The 23081-nt window shown below is 37.2% G+C and overlaps 3 long non-coding RNA genes across 3 annotated transcripts; 1 reads left to right on the top strand and 2 right to left on the bottom strand.

The window, feature by feature from the left end:
* Window positions 1-51: 51 nt before the first annotated feature.
* LOC138900605 (uncharacterized) lies at window positions 52-2174 on the bottom strand. Its single transcript, XR_011411724.1, has 2 exons — window positions 682-2174; window positions 52-570 (listed from the first exon to the last, which is right to left on the bottom strand). It is a non-coding gene; the product is annotated as an uncharacterized lncRNA (long non-coding RNA).
* A 12882-nt stretch (window positions 2175-15056) lies between these two features.
* LOC138900587 (uncharacterized) lies at window positions 15057-17187 on the bottom strand. The gene is made up of 2 exons (XR_011411713.1): window positions 15548-17187; window positions 15057-15436 (listed from the first exon to the last, which is right to left on the bottom strand). It is a non-coding gene; the product is annotated as an uncharacterized lncRNA (long non-coding RNA).
* A 2145-nt stretch (window positions 17188-19332) lies between these two features.
* On the top strand, window positions 19333-20972 carry LOC138900518 (uncharacterized). The gene is made up of 2 exons (XR_011411581.1): window positions 19333-19859; window positions 20185-20972. It is a non-coding gene; the product is annotated as an uncharacterized lncRNA (long non-coding RNA).
* Window positions 20973-23081: the final 2109 nt, after the last annotated feature.

The raw sequence follows: 23081 nt of genomic DNA on the forward strand, positions 1-23081 counted from the left end.
GCTCCTATTTCAAATGCCAATTTTTTTTAATAATTATATAATAATATAAAATAAAAAGAAATTTTTTAGTATTATATATAGGCCAACTTGACAAGCAACCCTTCCTCTTGATCTGAGGTCGACTAGCAGGTCGGTTCTCTCCTGAGTATCATTAGTAGGTCCACAGACTTTTTTGATAAAAAAGAAAGGATAGGTCAAGCATGGATTGGATATCCTTTGCAAATATAAACTCACTCACGACGTTATTATACTCAAGATACAACATAAAAAATAAAGCAAAATGCAGTAGTTCAATTGTCTCTAAGTCGCAGAGGCAAAGGTGATTAATGTTGTTTTGTCTTCGTGCCTGGCTGGAGGATTCAACTTCTCTTTTACTCTCACACCAAAGTAGTCCTTATATTGGAATCTCCTATATTTTGGAGGCTCCCCGATTTCTTTACTAAATTGTGGCAATGGTTCAACCCATTTATCTCCATTCAAATTGTAGAAAAATACAAAAACGTAACGACTTTTTCCCTTGGGCCTCACCACTTGGTGGAAAGGGCTCACAAATCTGTCGTTGGTTAGCACCTGCCAATTTGCCATGCATACATTCAAGCAATTAGCAAGGATGAAATTAATACAATCAAATCTAAAACATTTCATTTTGTAGCTCTTGTTAATTAGTAATTTCTTTGTTACCTGAAGAACATCGCTTATATGGAAGACCAAGGCACCCTCAGTTGGAGTGACAGGTATCCATTCCCCATCAATGAGAACTTCTAAACCTCCAGCATCATCCTGAAATATGAGACTCAAAACAGTAGGGTCCTGGGAAGTAACGATAACTCAACAAAATATCCACCATGGTTGATCAAAGAATTCTTGTCAACAAAATAACGACAACTCCATAGCTTGGTGAATGAAATCTATGGGTACGCCATGGTTTACCACTTGAAATAAGCCGTACTCAGAGCAGGCTTGTTTGATTATGTCAGTGACCTTCTTCTTGCCCTCTCGATCTTCTTCATTCAAGAAGAAAGTTGACAGATCAATTGTGGGAATACTAACTGCGCTTGCCATCCTTGTCTAAGTTGATCCTAATTTGGAAGCCGTTAATTGTTGGTCTTTCCTTTCTTATTTATACATCCTCTCACTTGATCGTTCCCTTTTTATAGCCAGGCTCGAAGAGAACAAAGGAAAAATAATACGGCAAAGAGCCAAATATACACCTCTATTTTCTAAAATGGTCTAACAATACCCCTCGTTATATTATTGGATTATGTATACCCCTGCGGTCATACTTTGGGTTCAAATATACCCAGTATTTAAACGGAGGGACACATGTCATCGTCTTGTTGGTCAATTCTAAATATCTTCTAATTAATTAAAAAGACTCATTACCCATACACGAAAAATAATATTCTTTTTTGTAAAAACTGGAAAAAACTAAATTTTTGAACCCAAATTTTTACAAAAATAAATTATTTTTCGGGTATTGGTAATGGATCTTTTTAATTAATTAGGATATATTTAGAATTGACCAACGCGACGATGACACGTGTTCCTCAGTTAAAATGAGGGGTATATTTGAACCCAAAGTATGACTGCAGGGATATAGATAACCCAATAATATAACGAGGGGTATTCTTAGACCATTTTCGAAAGTAGAGGGGTATATTTAGCCATTTACTGAAAACAATAACCTTTGCCACAATGAGGGATTAAACTCCTCTTTTGATGTTGTATGGGGTAAAACCGGTTGATAATAGATGGTCAAATGATAACATACCACGTGGAACCGAAGATAGATAAAGGACGTGTCGGGAAACAGCCGATACAACGGGTGTGGCCAGTACCGGGCAGATTCCAAGGGAACATAGTTGACGATAGAAATTCAAAAGTCTGCCATCGTATAACATTCAATGAGAGGATATTCACGAATATTAAACAACCCTTGCAGAGAATATTTGCATTAAACAACCGCTTGTGGGGTCTATCCTATTTAAGATTGAAAAAGAATTTTCTGCCAACCTATTAATTGGATGGCAAGTAGTGGTGAAAGTAAATTTAGTTTTTTGTTGCCTATGCAGAAAAAGAACTGAATTTACTTTTACCACCCTTTGCCATCAATTAATAGGTTGGCAAAAAATTCTTCTTCAGTAATAGATGGGATGGACCCCGTACAAGCGCAATAGCAATATAGGCGCAAAAAATATTGAATTTACTTTCACCACCCTTTATCATCCAATTAATAAGTTGGTAGAAAATTCTTCTTCAACCATAAATGGGATTGACCCCGCACAAGCGAAGTAGCAATATAGAGCAAAAATAATTGAATTTACTTTCACTACCCTTTGCCATCTAATTAATAGGTTAGCATAAAATTCTTCTTCAATCATAAATGGGATGGACAAGTAGCAATATAGGTCACAATAAAAAAAAAACAAAATTCACTTACACACCTTTTGCCATCAAATTAATAGGTTGGCAGAAAATTCTTCTTCAATCCTAAATGGGATGGACCTCAAACGAGCGAAGTAGCAATATAGGCAGTAAAAAAAAAATAATAAATTAAATTTACTTTCACCACCCTTTGCCATCCAAATAATAGGATGACAAAAAATTCTTCTTCAATGATAATTGGGATGGACCCTGCACGAGCAATGTAGCAATATAGGCAGCAAAAAAAATTAAATTTACTTTCACTACCTTTTGCCATCCAATTAATAGGTTAGCATAAAATTCTTCTTCAATAATAAATGGGATGGACAAGTAGCAATATAGGTCACCAAAAAAAAAAAAAATTCACTTTCACCACCTTTTGCCATCAAATTAATAGGTTGGCAGAAAATTCTTCTTCAATCATAAATGGGATGGACCTCGAACGAGCGAAGTAGCTATATAGGCGGCCAAAAAAAATTGAATTTACTTTCACCAACCTTTGCCATCCAGTTAATAAGATGACAGAAAATTCTTCTTCAATGATAATTGGGATGGACCCTACACGAGCAAAGTAGCAATATAGGCGAAAAAATAAAACTGAATCATAGGTTGCCATAAAATTCTTCTTCAATCATAAATGGGATAGACCCCGCCCGCACGAGCGAAGTAACAATATAGACAGAAAAAAAATTAAATTTACTTTTACCACCCTTTGCCATCTAAATAATAGGTCGGTAAAAAATTCTTCTTTAATCATAAATGGGATGGATCCCACACAAGCAAAGTAGCAATATACACAGAAAAAAAAATTGAATTTACTGTCACACCCTTGCCATCCAATTGATGGACCTGCACAAGCGAAGTAGCAATCTTTTATATATATATATACACTAATTACTATGTATCTTCATCATCTTAATATAAATGCTACCAAGTTATCAGTCACCGATAACTTGGTAGCATTTGTCTTAAGACGATGAAGAAACGTAGTAACCGGTGTAATACATAATCTCAGAAAAAATGGTAATAATTGCATATTTTGTTACTAAGAAGGTGAAGGTTCTATCTGTCTCTTTTTGTAGACAATATTGTATTCACACTGAATTGTAAGTATAGAAGGTAATTGTGTAAAAGTTAACGCAACACCAGAAAAAAAAGAAGATATTGTATTTATTTTTAGTCTATTCCCTTCATTCAAATTTATGTGGGACTCATTTGTTCCGGAAAGAACGTACTTTCCTTATTTAGAAAACAATTCTTTTTAGAATTCCTATTTTATCCTTAAAAATTGATTTAAAATCACATAAATATCTATAATTTATTTTAGATCATAATTTTTAAAAATTTTCTTTCTTTCTTTCTTAAATTTCATATTGAGTCAAATATCGCCACATAAATTAGGACGAAGGAAGTAATATAACAATACGATTCTCATTTTTGACGAATACAAAATACATCACTCGTTATTCGACGTAATTTGAGGATAGTTTCATTGTCATCTTGGTGGCCCATCCATATACAATTGTTGCAGTCCTTCATAGATACGGTCATATTCAGCAATAATTTCCTTCATATGTTATTCTATCATTTCTGTCAGCTTTTCTATCAACGGTTGTACAACATTCAATTGCACTTTCATATTCATTTACACTAGCATCATATCGCTATCTATTGACACCCAATTTTGGCTCTCCAAATTTAAAAATTAACTTCTGAGGCTCCTAGTTACTAAGGGTAAAATTAGCTTTTTCACATTTTTTAACAAAAATATAATTTATTGATAATTATTTTTATTTTTGTAAAATACAGAAATTTTTATCATTTTATTGCAGTTACTCAATTATCAAAATTTTTGTGTATTTTCTAAATTTTCATATAATTTATTAATAATTGTTCCATTTTCCAAATATTTGATTTTTATCAATTTATTATCATTTAAAAAAAGAAAAAAGAAACTATCTACTATAATATTACTGTAATCATTGGCAATTTAAATAAATACTACGAGCCAAATTTTCTATTAAATAATTATCTTTAAATTAATAGCACAATCCATTAATTACATGAAAGTAGGTAGAATTTATTCGGGAGATAAAACTAGTCAAGGCACAGATATCTTGTCAAGCCACAGATATCTTGTCAACTTTCGGTAACGAGACTAGTTGTGCTTTTATCTTTTGGTTAATTACACTTTATCCTTTGGTTAAAGAGTTGAACAATTCAATGGACAATGACTAATAGATAAAAGGGATCTTTGGGGGATAAGAGAAGATATTCTTTTGCCTAGAGGACAAAGGAAACGTGTCAATTTGCATATATAAAGAATTGTGAGTCTTGCATTTCAACTACACATACACACAGTACACCCATCAAATCTTTAGAAGGGGTGAAACCCTAATTTTTACTCTCATTTTTAGAGACAGCCAACCTTTTTTTTTTTTTTTTTTTTCTCTCTCTCTCTCTCTCTCTCTCTCTCTCTCTCCCCCCTCTCATTTGGAGAGAACCAGCTTCCCACTATCGCTGTAATTTTGCCGCCACAAGAGTTTACCATCGGCTTGTAACTATCCGACCGGTCGTTTTGAGCTCTAGTACGTCGTTCGCTGGTTTGAGGCCTCGAGTAGCTTCACTTTATGTATTATCACCTACACGTGTGTCCCGTTTCGGTTTTCGGAAAGTTCGGAGTTGATTTAGAAGGATAATTCTCAATTCGGAAGCTTTAAGTTGGAAGAGTTGATCAATGTTTGACTTTTGAGTAAACGGTCTCGTAATCGGGATTTGAAAGTTCCAATAGGTTCGTATGATGATTTTAGACTTGGGCCTATGTTCGGGTTAAGTATTGGATGGTCCGGGAGCTTTTCGACGCTTAGTGTAAAAAGTTGGCATTTTGAAGGTTTTAGAATTTTTTAAGTTTAATTTGAAGTGGACTTTGGTGTTATTGATGTCCATTTGGGATTCTGAGCCTTGGAATAGGTTTGTATTGTAATTTATGACTTATATGTAAAATTTGGCGTCATTCCGGAACGTCTAAGTGTGATTCAGACGCGTTTGACGAAGTTTGATGTTTGAAAGTTAAAAGAAGGATTTTGATATCTTGGTTTTGATGTTATTTGTGGCATTTCGATACTTAAAATAAGTTTGGATAAGGTGTTAAGACTGATTGGAATGATTGGACAGGGTCCTGGGGCCACGGGTGTGATTCGGGGTGGTTTTAGACAAAGTTTAGATGATTTGATGGTGCTGGTTGCTGGTACTTGTGTTGTGCTATGCGATCGCGAGTGGACTTACACGATCGTGAAGAAGGAATTTGGTGGCTTCCTTTTTGTGCTTCGCGAACACAAAGTACGATTCACGAACGCGAAGAAGGACTAGGGGGTCAGGGGACTTTACCCTACATGAACACAACATTGTAGTCGCGAACGCGAAGAGTTGCCGGGCTAGCCGTTTGCCCTTTACGAACGCGGAGAGGCAATCACGAACGCGAAGGAGGAGTTCTAGGCTGGGGGCGAGTTGGGTATCGTGAACGGGATGGATTGGACGTGAACGCAAAGCAACGGACTGTTAGTCCTTCGCGAACGCGACGAGGGGTACGCGAACGCAATGAAGGTCGGGCCTGGGCAAAATTGTTTTAATACGAGACTTGGCTCTCATTTCTCTCATTTCCACTGGGGTTGGCCGAATTTGGGGAGCTATTTTGAGGGGATTTTCATCAAGCAACACAAGGTAAGCGAATTCTACCCGCTTGTGAGCTAAATACATGAGTTATATATGGATTTAAGCATGGAAATTTGTAAAAATTATGGAATTTTTGAAGAAAACCTAGAAATTGAATTTTTGGATTTTGACCACGAAATTGGATATGGAATTAGGAATAAATTATATATTTGAGTTCCTTGTGTTATGGGTAATGTTTATCTTTGAATATTTTCAGAATCCGGGCACGTGTGCCTGAGGGTTAACTTTGTTGAATTTTCTAGCGGAGTTGGAAATTATTATAAATTGATTAATTATGAGTATTGGAGTATATTTTTTATTGGTTTGCACGTTGTTTGTCTAATTTCGGACGATGGGAATTGGTTTGAGGTGTTAGAGAGGCGTTGGAGCCAGTTGTGAAACTTCAGAGAGAGGTATATCCCTTGCCTAACCTTGTGAGGGGGAATTACCCTATAGATGATGTATTTGTTATGTGCTACTTGTTGTGGGGGTTACGTATGCACGAGTTGACGAGAGTCCATACATAGCTAACATCATACTTATGTCCGGGTCGACTTAGGACTATATCATGCGATATTTGTACTACCTGAACTCAACTTGTTACTTTAATTACCCAAACTTGTAAATGTAATTTGATTAGAGATCATGCTAGGTCGAATCTTGAAACCTTGTTTGGCGGGATATCTGACTGCTGGTAACAATTATGCTTATTTTATGTTCCTGTTCTTGTGTTGCAAACACGTGACCCGTTATTCGATAAGTTTCTCTCTTTTTTGTGCATCTGGCCAAATGCCTCAGCAGTATATTGAGATGCATCTATGGTTCGCGCCGGTCGACTCTCGGCAGTGTACACAGTATTCTGGATTGGGCAGTACGACCTCGGCATAACCCGTGCATAATATCGCGAGGAGTCCAAATATTCATGAGATTCTTCTTTGATTGGAATATGGCAGTTACATGAGATGCCTTATTTGTTGAGATAACGCTTGATATCCCTTACCCGTTTGAGGTCGCCTTTGATTCTTTTATTTGTTAAGATAGTACATGAGATATGAGGAATTTATGTTGTCACCAGGTTGGAGGATTATGTTAGTTACAATTCTTACCTCATTATTACTGTTGTGTTTCATATATATTTATAATTTATTATATTGATATATTGGATCACTAGTAAATGTCAATGTCGACCCCTCGTCACTTCTTCTTCAGGGTTATGCTAGATACTTACTAGGTACGCATTGATATACGTACTCATGCTACACTTCTGTACTAATTGTGCAGGATCTGACAGGTTCATTTAGTGGTCATCTTGACGTGTAGGCGCAACTGCTGAGGGGAATTGTAAGCTGCATTCTATGCTATGTTCCACAGCACACGGGGTCTCCATCATGTTTATTTACATTATCCTATCTATTTTACATTCCAGATAGATGTTAATGGTTTTGCATTAATATTGTCACCTTTTTATTTTTATATCTTACTAATATTGTATGTATCCATTTTAAATGCAATAAACCCTTTATTTAATAAAACTTATGATTTCAAAGGTAATAATATGAATAAATATTTAGATGGTTCACCGTTGTCTTGCCTAACGGCGACATTGGGTGTCATCATGACCTATAGTGGATTTTCGGTAGTGACATCTTAATATTAGAGCTCTAGGTTCACTTGGTTTTCTCGAGTCATGAGAAAGTCTATTAGAGTCTTGTGGATCGGTACGAAGACGTCTGTACTTATCTTCGAGAGGCTACAAGGCTGTTAGGAGCACTTCCTTTATTGATTCATCGTCGTGTGATTTGATTCCATTGAAGCTTCTGTCTTTATTCCCTTCCTACTCATTTAGGACTGTTAATTTGGGATGTGTGATGATTAGTGCAACAAGAGATTTTGAGAAATTTGGCTGAGTAACGGTGTGGGATCATGGTAGCCAAAAGGAAGAGTCATTGTTGGTCCTTGGATTTTGCAATTGTGTCTTAAATCTAAGTGGGGGAGCCTACCATCAATGATTGGGTTATGTGGCTGTACCTTAGCAGCTTCTAGTTACCCGTACGCTAGTGGATTAGTTATGACTAAGGGAATAAAATATAAAGGGTAATTATGGCAAGGAATTTGATGAATGTGTGCTACATTTCGCCTTATCGATTCATGTGCAGATTTCGGGATGACTCGAATTTCATACTTCTTGTGGATGTGATGTACAAGGAAAAGAATTCATCCGGTTGCTTCTTTGGAAGTGTTCATATGCTAACACAACACTAGTGTTTGGTTATATATTCGTGACCAGGTCACAGTAGGTGACTCTTAACAATGGTTCTAGTGGGTTCAAGAATTAAAGTGAGGTGCCTAAAGATTTTTGGGTTTGTTGTGTGGTTAAGGATTGAGTTTTGCAGCAGATTATAAAAAGGACTTAGAGCGTTTCTATGTTAGCACCGGGATCTGCAGTAGGTGTTAGAAAGATAGAAGGAAACAACATTGGATTAGCAGAAGATCTAATCAGCGCAGGTGTATCAGTTGGAGATACTATTGAGTGCATAAGAGGGTATGGCATGGCTTATGGGCATTGAGACGATGTGGTCTCGTGATTTTGGTCACTCGGGATGAGTGTTGTTTGAGGTCCATTGTGCGTTTGCATAGAGCTATTATTTTGAGGGCAAGTAAAGGGTAAATCGGAAGAAGTTGAGTCAGTTAGTAGCGGTTTGGATCAACATAGTTAAGCATATGATCGGTTCCTTTAGTGTGGTAAAGTTATACAAGTGATTCATGGCGATACCTGCGGGCTTGACAACCATCATAATTTGATTAATTTAGAGGTATTTGATTCTGATGGTTTTGTTATGTGTAAATGGATCCCAGAAGAGTTATGGCGGATTATAACACGACTTGAGGTTTGCATTTTCTACAGTTATGGGAATTTGGCTGCATGTTGCAATTTTTCTTTTGAAATAAGTTAAGTGAAAGGTTTCTAGCCGATGAAGTATTTATTCTACTGGTGGTTCAGGAGTTATGATAAAATTCTTGTACTCCTGCATAGCATCATGACAGGTGCAGTGAGTAGTATGGAAATTGGAAGTTGAGGATCAAGGTTGTGGTTCAACTTTTATAAGAATGTCACGAGCTCGAAGGATCAGGGGTAGATTTTAAATGTTCAGAGTATGCTGGCGCTATCTTAGTGTCGCCTGAGAATGGTGTTCTGTGGAAAGGCATTGTGTATTGATTTGCGGATTCTTACATATCATATCTCAGTCTCTGTTGTTATTTATTGATAAATCATATCATCATTTTCGGGCTATTTTTATGACATTGTGAGGTCATGAGAGGGAGACTGGAGAGATTGATGACTGAGTGAGGCCGAGGGCCTGATTGTGAGGATTTTTATGTGGATCGGGGCTGCCCACCTGCAGCAGGCCTTATAGGCTTTATTATAGCACGTGAGTTGTCCGTGCAAATACATGTATGATATTATAACACGTGAGTTGTCCGTGCAGATTATAGTGCTTGGGTTGTAGGAGCCCCTCCGGAGTCTGAACACCCCTAGTGAGCGCATGTACCTACTGAGTGCAAGTGCCGAGTACCGAGTGCGAGTGCCGAGCACGAGTGCTGAGTGATTTGGGAGGATTGAGTGACTGTGAGGCATGAGTGACTGTGAGGACTGAGTGACTAGGAGGACTGAGTGATTGGGAGGACTGTGTGAAATGATACTCTGAGAGTATGCATATGATTTTATTCACCTAGTTGCATCGCATTGACATGCACACATGACATACAAGCATATAGATGTATTTTTCTTATGCTGTACAGTATCACATCATTCATGATTTCTCACACATGTTGACAGACGGGCATAATGATGCATTTGTTTTACACAAGTTATCTAGAAAGAAAATGAAACATCTCATTTATTATTGAAAGGATTTTTGGAAAAATTATTGTTTTCAAACTTATTCATATTTTTGGTAACTTCGGTAAACGATTTGGGTTTTCACTGATGTACTTGAAAGGAAGAAATATTTTTTTAATTCATGATTTAGTTGAGCATTTTATCTCTGAGTTACTTCTTGTATTATTTGATTTATGTGGTTATGGACTGTTGTGGACTATTGGTATTGGACCCGACCTTGTGATAGCTTGTCACTGCTCTCAACCTAAGGTTAAGTTTGTTACTTACTCAGTACATGGGGTCGATTGTACTAATACTACACTTATGTACATTGCATACAGATGTTGGCAGCTGTTGTTGCTGTGTTCGATGGTTGCTGGATTTGAAGATGTACCTGCGTCCCTGTCGTTGCTGCCTCTTGTTCATGGTAGCCTTAGATTCATAAAATTCTGTTTATGTACTTTTTAAACAGATGATGTATTTATTTCATACCAGCCTTATAAATTCTATTCTTAGAAGCTCATGATTTGTACTACCAGTTCTTGGGGAAATGTATTCATTTTAGATATTTTTTTTTAATTAATTACCTTATTAATTTCATTGGAATTGGATAGTTGGTAATTGGCTTACCTAACGGGTTGGGTTAGTTTCCATCACGACTAGTTGGATTTTGGGTCGTGACAAGTTGATATCAGAGCTCTAGGTTCATAGGTTCTACAAGTCATGAGAAAGTGTCTAGTAGAGTCTTGCGGATCGGAATGATGACGTCGATACCTATCTTCGAGAGGCTACGGGACATTTAGGATGTACTTCCCATCTTTCTTTCTTTATCGGGCGACATTGATTCGGCTTAAAGCGTAACTCTTTGAATTTCTTCCACGCATTCGTATGCGCATGTGAGCGCTCGGTATCGGTTGTGCGCCGACGGCTTGTGATTCCATGGTTGAGGTACGAGATGTGATTTTGGCATGCTGATGATGGGCCAGTCTGGAGGACTTGAGGCCGGGTTTTGACGGTGGCTTGAGCACGGAGGTTTCGGTTGTGTGAGCACGTGTGTTTGGGACTTATATGTCCTGTGATGTCCCTGTTAGAGGAATTTGTGATTGGATGACTATGGGGTGAGTATGATGAGACTGCAAAATGTGTTCAGATTGTTCGAATGTGACGAGAAGAGTTTAATTGAGATGTAGCAAGAACTATGGGGTGTTTGATTTCTGTCTTGATTTGGCGTATGGTCTCGAGTTATGGGTATGTTGAGTGATCTCTCATGTTGTTTAGTTGTGGAGTGAAGTAGATTCTCATGTCTTGTTGATGAGTTCAGAAAAGAGAAGATTAGGTGATTGCGTAGTAGTCGTGACTGTGGAAGGGTATAGAGAGATGTCAGTTTGAGGCAAAGCAGGTGGGTTATCTCCTGCAGGGTGTCCTGAGGTTTGTGTGATCCCTATGTTGTTTTGTAGCGAGTTCTCTTTTACCAGTGAATTTTATATGTTGCAATTTAGGTTTGGATCACATATGAGTGTTGGCTTGACTGTTACAAGGGTGAATGCGAGATTTGCAGATGATATGAGATGTTAGATGGTTTGTGTTACATAAGCTTATGGAGGATTTGGTTGAATTTCAGTTCGGGATTTTGGACAGCAACAGAGTATGGGTAATATAAGTTATTAAATGCTTTGTTCCTAGGCTTTGAGCCAAGTGGAGGAGTCTGCTATCGACGGGTTGATTGCGCGGTTATGTGTTGTATTGGTTTCAGTTTGAGGTATACTTGTGAACCAGTTATGACTTACATAGGTTGAGATTGAGAAAGACTCATGTAAAGGAATTTCTTGATACGGGTTGTATCATGTTTGGTAGGTATATGGGAAACATTGAATGATTGAGTTGTTATTCGTAAAGGATGTAGTGTGCATGAAGTAGGGATTCACCCGGTTGCTTAGGAGTGTGGATTACTTCCTTGGTTGTTGTTGTACTAATGGAGCACATGTCGTTTGGTCCGTTTGGTCAGTTTAGTTGAGATTTGAGCAGAGTGGAAGACTCTTGAGAATGGTCCTAATGGATTCAAGATTTAATGTAGCGATTGGAAATTTTCAAGATTTGTATATGGCTAGGATCTGAGATTTTTCATTGGATGGTGTCGAGACTCGTAGTATTTCTATATCGTTATGGATTTTACATTCAGTATCAGGAAGGTAAAATGAACAGCTTTAAATTCACAGAAGGTCTCTTCAGAGTGGGTATCTCGGCTGTGGTACTTTTTGGGGTGCTTAAGAGAGCATTCAATGGCCTATGAGCCTTAGGGCGGTGTGGTTTTATGCTAGGGTCTCGTGTGGTGAGTTTTGGTTGAGGATTGTGGTATTATGGCTAGGAGAAGAATAAATTTGAAGGTAATTCATAAGGAACTCGGAGAAATAGGACACCTTGATAGTAGGTTGGATCGGCATAATAATGGGTAAGATCGGTTCTTTGGGTGTTTATGATGTGGTGAGTTTCTACATGTGATTCGTGGAAATGCTCTTGGATTTTGGCGACCTGCGTGGCTGGGTTGAGTTAGAGGGATTCGGTTCTGATAGCGTGATTATATGCAAATAGGTTTCGAAGAGTTCTCAATGGGTTTTACCAGGTTTAAGAGGTATAATTTCTACTGGCGTGAGGGGCATGTGGTGTACAATGGATTTCTCCTGGGTGAAATCAAATGGAAGATCCTTGGCTATTTGGGTATGTAGTTTCTTGTGACTCGGAGTGGACTATGAAGTTCTTGTATTTTTTTCTTCCTATGATGTCATGGTATATGCGGTGTGTTGTGTGGGATTAAGATTTGCCTATGCAAGGTCAGGATTCGGTTTTGAAACAGATGATGTATTTATTTCATACCAGTATTGTAAACTCTATTCTTAGAAGCTCATGATTTGTACTACCAGTTCTTAGAAAAATGTATTGGTTTTAGATATTTTCTTTTAATTAATTGCCTTATTAATTTCATTGGAATTGGATAGTTGTTAATTGGCTTACCTAACGGGTTGTGTTAGGTGCCATCACGACTAGTTAGATTTTGGGTCGTGACAGCTTCTAGGATGATGTTTGGCCGCGCCACTCTCCTCATAGATGCATGCCATAATTTATATCAAATCACAAGGTTCTCATGACCTCAAAGTGATTGACTACATTCAATATAAAGGAGAAAAAAAGATTTATCCCCCTATTCAACTACCCACCCAAGAGCATTTGGCTTCAGAATACTTTATTCTTTTTATTTTTCTATGGTCTGCATAAGTCTTCTCTTCCAGCCCAAAGGAGGATAATCTTAGCCTTCCATTAGCTTTCGATTTAGTTTGCATTCAAAGTCTTGGAATGCGACGCAGGCGGACGCGCGGTAGTGTTCATGGTGGTGCTTTAGGATTCCAATGTAGTGCGTCCAAGATCAGAACGAGCTTGCCGGCGGACCACTACCGCCCAATTCTTGAGTGAGTTGGAGCGCAACCATCTTATCCACTGAACTAGCTTGAAGCTATCGCTTCGGGTCGAAGAACTAAAAGAAAAGGACCGGGAAATGCGTCGGCATAGGAACCACGGGACCCCCTACTAATAAAGGCAACATGGAAGTGATTTGAAAGAGAGTAAAACGCCCAAAGATAACGTGTAGAGGAGATCGCTCACCAATAATAGGAGCCATCATCTTCTTAAGTTCCTAGCTAGGCTGATGCCTTTGCCGAGTATTAAACTCCGACTCCTAAACTCAAAACTGGTCGAAAATTCCCATTTTGAGCTCGAGAGTTATTCCGTGAAATAACTCGAATTTCAAATCATTTACTTGCTTTAGCTACTCATGCTATGGATGTAGGAGCATCAACTCTGTTCCTGTGGGATTTTGAGAAGCGGAAGAAATTATTGGAATTCTATGAAAGAGTCTTGGGAGCCAGGATGCATGCCAGTTTCATATGACCAGGTGGAGTGGCATAGGATCTGCCTCTTGTGCTTGACTCTTGTGGGATGTGCTCAACCGCCTCCAACTCTTTTTGTGGTAAAAATTAGAAGGACTTTAGACTTTCAGAATAAGGGCAGTTAAATTGGAATTCAAACTTTGGGCTTAACAACGCCTTCAGCAAATAAATTGTGAACCGCCCTTCGCTTCCTGGGCCCAAAGCAGTCTTTCCTGGCCAAATCAAGGATTTGGGGATTCTTGCTACGCTACACTTTATTCTGTGTCCTATCCTTCCTTGCGGATTTTCGGTTTTGAAAGAGTAGCGGCATATATGTCCGGCTCTGGGAGAACTTTACCTATAGCTAACCTAAAGAGCTTTATTTTAATATAGCTCGGGCAGGCACATGGGAAATGACTAATGAGTGGGGTACCTTAGCTTATGCCAGGTTGAAACCTTTCTTTAATAAGCCCCCCACAAAAAGGCAAATGCGTGGGCAAGTTCGGGATTCACAATCGCTTTCCGCTTGGAGCGGCTCATCCCCTTGTTACTTAAAGGGCGAAGTTGCCGAAGCGAGTCTAAAGGCTAAAGAGGGGACGTTTCATTTTATTCAGTGAATGTTACCGAAACTCTCATTCTATAAGAGTAATAAGCGAAAAGGGGATTCTTTAGGCTACTCCGCGGAAGAGTCAACGCGAAAGAATGGTAGTATTCAACTTTCTATTGTCAATGTTCAAGTTCTTTGTCTTAGCTTATCTTATTCTTCTTGAATTTTCTCGAATTACCTATGGAGTTTGAGGGGTTCACTAGATTTTTGATTCCTTCTCCATTTCTGAGAGCCTTTTTTTCTCTCCTTTGCTTTTCTTTTGCCCCTCTTTAAAGTAAAGCGGATAAGAGGAGGGGAGCGAAGAGAGTAGGCTACACATGGCAGACACTGCTCCTATTTCAAATGCCCATTTTTTATATAATTATATAATAATATAAAATAATTTTTTTTTTTTTAGTATTTATATAGGCCAGCTTGACAAGCAACCCTTCCTCTTGATCTGAGGTCGACTAGTAGGTCGGTTCTCTCCTGAGTATCATTAGTAGGTCCACATATTTTTTTGATAAAAAAGAAAGGATAGGTCAAGCATGGATTGGATATCCTTTGCAAATATAAACTCACTCACGACGTTATTATACTCAAGATACAACATAGAAAATCAAGCAAAATGCAGTAGTTCAATTGTCTCTAAGTCGCAGAGGCAAAGGTGATTAATGTTGTTTTGTCTTCGTGCCTGGCTGGAGGATTCAACTTCTCTTTTACTCTCACACCAAAGTAGTCCTTATATTGGAATCTCCTATATTTTGGAGGCTCCCCGATTTCTTTACTAAATTGTGGCAATAGTTCAACCCATTTATCTCCATTCAAATTGTAGAAAAATACAAAAACGTAACGACTTTTTCCCTTGGGCCTCACCACTTGGTGGAAATGGCTCACAAATCTGTCGTTGGTTAGCACCTGCCAATTTGCCATGCATACATTCAAGCAATTAGCAAGGATGAAATTAATACAATCAAATCTAAAACATTTCATTTTGTAGCTCTTGTTAATTAGTAATTTCTTTGTTACCTGAAGAACATCGCTTATATGGAAGACCAAGGCACCCTCAGTTGGAGTGACAGGTATCCATTCCCTATCAATGAGAACTTCTAAACCTCCAGCATCATCCTGAAATATGAGACTCAAAACAGTAGGGTCCTGGGAAGTAACGATAACTCAACAAAATATCCACCATGGTTGATCAAAGAATTCTTGTCAACAAAATAACGACAACTCCATAGCTTGGTGAATGAAATCTATGGGTACGCCATGGTTTACCACTTGAAATAAGCCGTACTCAGAGCAGGCTTGTTTGATTATGTCAGTGACCTTCTTCTTGCCCTCTCGATCTTCTTCATTCAAGAAGAAAGTTGACAGATCAATTGTGGGAATACTAACTGCGCTTGCCATCCTTGTCTAAGTTGATCCTAATTTGGAAGCCGTTAATTGTTGGTCTTTCCTTTCTTATTTATACACCCTCTCACTTGATCGTTCCCTTTTTATAGCCAGGCTCGAAGAGAACAAAGGAAAAATAATACGGCAAAGAGCCAAATATGCACCTTTACTTTCTAAAATGGTCTAAGAATACCCCTTGTTATATTATTGGATTATCTATACCCCAGCAGTCATACTTTGGGTTCAAATATACCCATCATTTAAACGGAGGGACACGTGTCATCGTCTCGTTGGTCAATTCTAAATATCTTCTAATTAATTAAAAAGACCCATTACCGATACGCGAAAAATAATATTTTTTTTTTGTAAAAACTGAAAAAAACTAAATTTTTGAACCCAAATTTTTACAAAAACAAATTATTTTTCGGGTATGTGTAATGAGTTTTTTTAATTAAGTAGGAGATATTTAGAATTGACCAACGAGACGATGACACGTGTCCCTCTGTTTAAATGGGGGGTATATTTGAACCCAAAGTATGACTGCAGGGATATAGATAACCCAATAGTATAACGAGGGGTATTCTTAGACCATTTTCGAAAGTATAGGGGTATATTTGGCCCTTTGCCGAAAACAATAACCTTTGCCACAAGGAGAGATTAAACTCTTCTTTTGATGTTGTATGGGGTAAAACCGGTTGATAACAGATGGTCAAATGATAACATACCACGTGGAACCGAAGATAGACAAAGGACAAGTCGGGAAACAGCCGATACAACGGGTGTGGCCGGTACCGAGCAGATTCCAAGGAAACATAGTTGACGATAGGAATTCAAAGGTGTGCCATCGTATAGCATTCAATGAGAGGATATTCACTAACATTAAACAACCCTTGCAGAGAATATTTGGATTAAACAACCGCTTGTGGGGTCTATCCCATTTAAGATTGAAAAAGAATTTTCTGCCAACCTATTAATTGGATGGCAAGTGGTGGTGAAAGTAAATTTAGTTTGTTTTTGCCTATGCAGAAAAAGAACTGAATTTACTTTTACCACCCTTTGCCATCAATTAATAGGTTGGCAAAAAATTCTTCTTCGGAAATAGATGGGATGGACCCCGTACAAGCGAAGTAGCAATATAGGTGCAAAAAAATTGAATTTACTTTCACCACCCTTTGTCATCCAATTAATAAGTTGGTAGAAAATTCTTCTTCAACCATAAATAGAATAGACCCCGCACAAGCGAAGTAGCAATATAGGCAGCAAAAAAAATTGAATTTACTTTCACTACCCTTTGCCATCCAATTAATAGGTTAGCATAAAATTCTTCTTCAATCATAAATGGGACGGACAAGTAGCAATATAGGTCAAAAAAAAAAAAAAACAAAATTCACTTTCACACCTTTTGCCATCAAATTAATTGGTTGACAGAAAATTCTTCTCCAATCATAAATGGGATGGACCTCGAACGATCAAAGTAGCAATATAGGCAGTAAAAAAAAAATTTAAATTTACTTTCACCACCCTTTGCCATCCAATTAATAGGATGTCAAAAAATTCTTCTTCAATGATAATTGGGATGGATCCTGCACGAGCAAAATAGCAATATAGGCGGAAAAATAAAACTGAATCATAGGTTGCCATAAAATTCTTCTTCAATTATAAATGGGATAGACCCCGCCCGCACGAGCGAAGTAACAATATAGGCAGAAAAAAAATTAAATCTACTTTTATCACCCTTTGCCATCTAAATAATAGGTTGGTAGAAAATTCTTCTTTAATCATAAATGGGATGGATCCCGCACAAGCAAAGTAGCAATATATGCAGAAAAAAAAACTGAATTTACTGTCACACCCTTGCCATCCAATTGATGGACCTGCACAAGCGAAGTAGCAATCTTAATTTTTTATATATAGCAATCTTAATTTTATATATATATATATATGCACACTGATTACTACGTATCTTCATTATCTTAATACAAATGCTACCAAGTTATCAGTCTTGACCGATAACTTGGTAGCATTTGTATTAAGACGATGAAGAAACGTAGTAACCGGTGTTTTTGTAGTAATCTCAGAAAAAATGGTAATAATTGCATATTTTGTTACTTAGAAGGTGAAGGTTCCTATCTGTCTCTTTTTGTAGACAATATTGTATTCACACTGAATTGTAAGTGTAGAAGGTAATTGTGTAAAAGTTAACGCAACACCGGAAAAAAAAGAAGATATTGTATTTATTTTTAGTCGATTCCATTCATTCAAATTTATGTGGGACTCATTTGTTCCGGAAAGAATGTCACTTTCCTTATTTAGAAAACAATTCTCTTTAGAATTCCTATTTTACCCTTAAAAATTGATTTACAGTCACACAAATATTTATAATTTATTTTAGATCATAAATTTTAAAATTTTTCTTTCTTTCTTTCTTAAATTTCATGTTGAGTCAAACATCGCCACATAAATTAAGACGAAGGGAGTAATATAACAATACGATTCTCATTTTTGACGAATACAAAATACATCACTCGTTATTCGACGTAATTTGAGGATCGTTTCATTGTCATCTTGGTGGCCCATCCATATACAATTGTTGCAGTCCTTCATAGATACGGTCATATTCAGCAATAATTTCCTTCATATGTTATTCTATCATTTCTGTCAGCTTTTCTATCAGCGGTTGTACAACATTCAATTGCACTTTCATATCCATTTACACTAGCATCATATCGCTATCCATTGACACCCAATTTTGGCTCTCCAAATTTAAAAATTAACTTCTGCAGGCTCCTAGTTACTAAGGGTAAAATTAGCCTTTTCACATTTTTTAACAAAAATGTAATTTATTGATAATTATTTTTATTTTTGTAAAATACAGAAATTTTTATCATTTTATTGCAGTTATTCAATTATCAACATTTTTGTGTATTTTCTAAATTTTAATATAATTTATTAATAATTGTTCCATTTTCCAAATATTTGATTTTTATCAATTTATTGTCATTTAAAAAAAGAAAAAAGAAACTATCTACTATAATATTACTGTAATCATTGGCAATTTAAATACTACGAGCCAAACTTTCTATTAAATAATTATATTTAAATTTATAGCACAATCCATTAATTACATGAAAGTTGGTAGAATTTATACGGGAGATAAAACTAGTCAAGCCACAGATATCTTGTCAACTTTCGGTAACGAGACTAGTTGTGCTTTTATCTTTTGGTTAATTACACTTTATCCTTTGGTTAAAGAGTTGAACAATTCAATGGACAATGACTAATAGACAAAAGGGATCTTTGGGGGAGAAGAGAAGATATTCTTTTGCCTAGAGGACAAAGAAAACGTGTCAATTTGCATATATAAAGAATTGAGAGTCTTGCATTTCAGCTACACATACACACAGTACACCCATCACGGGTGTGATTCCGAGTGGTTTTAGACAAAGTTTAGATGATTTGATGGTGCTGGTTGCTGGTACTTGTATTATGCTATGCGATCGCGAGTGGACTTACACGATCGTGAAGAAGGAATTTGGTGGCTTCCTTTTTGTGCTTCGCGAACACGAAATACGATTCACGAACGCGAAGAAGCACGGGGGTCAGAGGACTTTACCCTACGCGAACACAACACTGTAGTCGCGAACGCGAAGAGTTGCTGGGCTAGCACTTTGCCCTTCACGAACGCGGAGAGGCAATCACGAACGCGAAGAAGGAGTTCTAGGCTGGGGGCGAGTTGGGTATCGCGAACGGGATGGATTGGACGTGAACGCGAAGCAAAGGACTGTTAGACCTTCGCGAACGCGACAAGGGGTACGCGAACACAATGAAGGTCGGGCCTGGGCAAACTTGTTTTAATACGAGACTTGGCTCTCATTTCTCTCATTTTCACTGGGGTTGGCCGAATTTGGGGAGCTATTTTGAGGGGATTTTCATCAAGAAATACAAGGTAAATGAATTCTACACGCTTGTGAGCTAAATACATGAGTTATATATGGATTTAAGCATGGAAATTTGTAAAAATTATGGAATTTTTGAAGAAAACCTAGAAATTGAATTTTAACCATGAAATTGGATATGAAATTAGGAATAAATTATATATTTGAGTTCCTGGTATTGTGGGTAATGTTTATCTTCGAATATTTTTAGAATCTGGGCACGTGTGCCTGACGGTTGACTTTGTTGACTTTACAAACGGAGTTGGAAATTATTATAAATTGATTAATTATGAGTATTGAAGTATATTTTTATTAGTTTGCACGTTGTCTTTCTAGTTTCGGGTCGATAGGCATTGGTTTGAGATGTTAGAGAGGCGTTGGAGCCGGTTATGGAATTTCAGAGAGAGGTATGTCTCTTGCCTAACCTTGTGAGGGGGGAATTACCCTATAGATGATGTATTTATTATATGCTACTTGTTGTGGGGGCTACGTATGCACGAGTTGACGAGAGTCCGTACATAGCTAACATCATACTTATGTCTGGGTCGACTTAGGACTATATCATGCGATATTTATACTACCTGAACACAACTTGTTACTTTAATTACCCAAACTTGTAAATGTAATTTGATTAGAGATCATGCTAGGTCGAATCTTGAAACCTTGTTTGGCGGGATATCAGACTGCTGGTAACAATTATGCTTATTTTATGTTCCTGTTCTTGTGTTGCAAACACGTGACCCGTCATTCGATAAGTTTCTCCCTTTCTTGTGGATCTGGCAGAATGCCTTAGCAGTATATTGAGATGCATCTATAGTTCGCGCCGGTCGACTCTCGGCAGTGTACACACTATTCTGGATTGGGCCGTACGACCTCGGCATAACCCGTGCATAATATCGCGAGGAGTCCAAATATTCATGAGATTCTTCTTTGATTAGAATCTGGCAGTTACATGAGATGCCTTATTTGTTGAGATAACGCTTGATATCCTTTACCCGTTTGAGGTAGCCTTTGATTCTTTTATTTGTTAAGATAGTACATGAGATATGAGGAATTTATGTTGTCACCAGGTTGGAGGATTATGTTAGTTACAATTCTTACCTCATTATTACTGTTGTATTTCATATATATTTATAATTTATTATATTGATATATTGGATCACTAGTCAGTGTCAATGTCGACCCCTCGTCACTTCTTTTTCGGGGTTATGCTAGATACTTACTAGGTACGCGTTGATATACGTACCCATGCTATACTTCTGTACTAATTGTGCAGGATCTGACAAGTTCATTTAGTGGTCATTTTGACGCGTATGTGCAACTGCTGGGGGAATTGTAAGCTGCATTCTATGCTATGTTCCACATCACACGGGGTCTCCATCATGTTTATTTATATTATCCTGTCTATTTTACATTCCAAATAGATGTTAATGGTTTTGCATTAATATTGTCACATTTTTATTTTTATATCTTACTAATATTGTATGTATCCATTTTAAAAGCAATAAACCCTTTATTTAATAAAACTTATGATTTCAAAGGTAATAATATGAATAAATATTTAGATGGTTTACCGTTGGCTTGCCTAACGGCGACATTGGGCGCCATCACGACCTATAGTGGATTTTCGGTAGTGACATCTTGATATTAGAGATCTAGGTTCACTTGGTTCTCTCGAGTCATGAGAAAGTCTATTAGAAGTTATGCCTATAGGATTATTAGTAAGGACTTGTGTTACTTGATCATAGAAATCATGCCTATAGGATTTCATAGGAAAGTCTTTTATTTCACTGTAACATCCACGTAGAGATCATGCCTATATGATTAACATTAAGATAGTTTGCACCCTTCGTTGTCGTATCTGACCACTTGCAATTATTACTTAGAAATCTTGTTTTAGGCCCAAATCAGGTAATTCAATAATATAGGTTAATTAATGTCTGACATACCCTCACAGTTAGAAATCATGTTCATAGGACAATTTGTTAAACCAGTCTACCATGTCAACAGATTTTAATTCTACCATCTTTTAAAAATCATAATTTGTTAGTAAGCTTCTTTGCATATATGGGAGTTAAATGTGAGATTTACATGCTAATTATATTCTTTGAAGTCCTATATGTTTTCAATTATTTGGCACCTAGTTTTAATTTTTTTGAGCAACTCTAGGTTGAGTCTAGAACCACCCTACAATTATCCAACACCTCGTGGACAATAGAATGGGACGGACAGGCACCCATAGGGCACGACTTAGAAATAAATTAGTGCTCTTTAGGTAAATAACTTAAAGATAGTAATCGGTTAGCTGGAGATGATAGTTTGTGCTTACCGGATAATATGAGCAACTATTGCACCTAAGATTGTGAAGTATTATTTATGTTGCACAGGGTGATCCCTTAGGACTAAAAATTTAGGACCCCCCACTATGCCTCATTATTCACTTATGTTTAGGAGTTGGTACTTAGGATTTATAAAGTAGCTCTAAGATTGGTACCTTTGTAATTACAAGGTTTTTTAAATTAATGTTAGTTAATGAAATTTCATCTTTGTAATATATTTATGATGTTTACTTAAAATATCCTTAATATGGTGGATTATTAGTAATTGAGTTATATCCGATCAACTTGTTCCATTTAGAATAATTAGTGACCTATTTAACTGTACACTCACTTAGAATAATAATCAATTTATATGTTCACTTAGAATAATCTAGTTAATAACTTCATATTCTCACATAGCTTAAAATTTTGTGAATATAGCTTAAAATTTCGTCGGGAACCACAGTTGTGGAACTCGAGGAGTGCCTAACACCTTCTTTTTTAGGTAACTTGAGCCCTTACCCGATCATTAACAATGCTGGCTAGTTAAAATAGAGTTAGCGTAATAGGTGCCCTAACTCACCTTAAAAATCGTTAGGTGGCCACTCTTCTCTTTTAATACCCTTTAAAAGACTTGTCACATGTCGAAACCCGCTTTGGCGAGAAAACGGGATGCGACAGCATGGCAACTCTGCTGGGGATGTATTTAGGCTCTACCATAACAGAATTTTGCTTGTGTGGGATCATTAAGTTGCTTTATTTGATTTCTTTCACGTACCTCCATTTTCCCGTCCCTTTATTTATTTCAAATTGTTACACCATGAACTTCCCTTTCCCCTCTCCTTTATTTGTCTTACTGTTCAATCATCTTTTTCGAATTTTATGATTATTTGATAACCATGCTGACTATTTTCC

Source organism: Nicotiana tomentosiformis, chromosome 10 (genome assembly GCF_000390325.3).
Source record: "Nicotiana tomentosiformis chromosome 10, ASM39032v3, whole genome shotgun sequence".
Taxonomy (NCBI): Eukaryota; Viridiplantae; Streptophyta; class Magnoliopsida; order Solanales; family Solanaceae; genus Nicotiana; species Nicotiana tomentosiformis.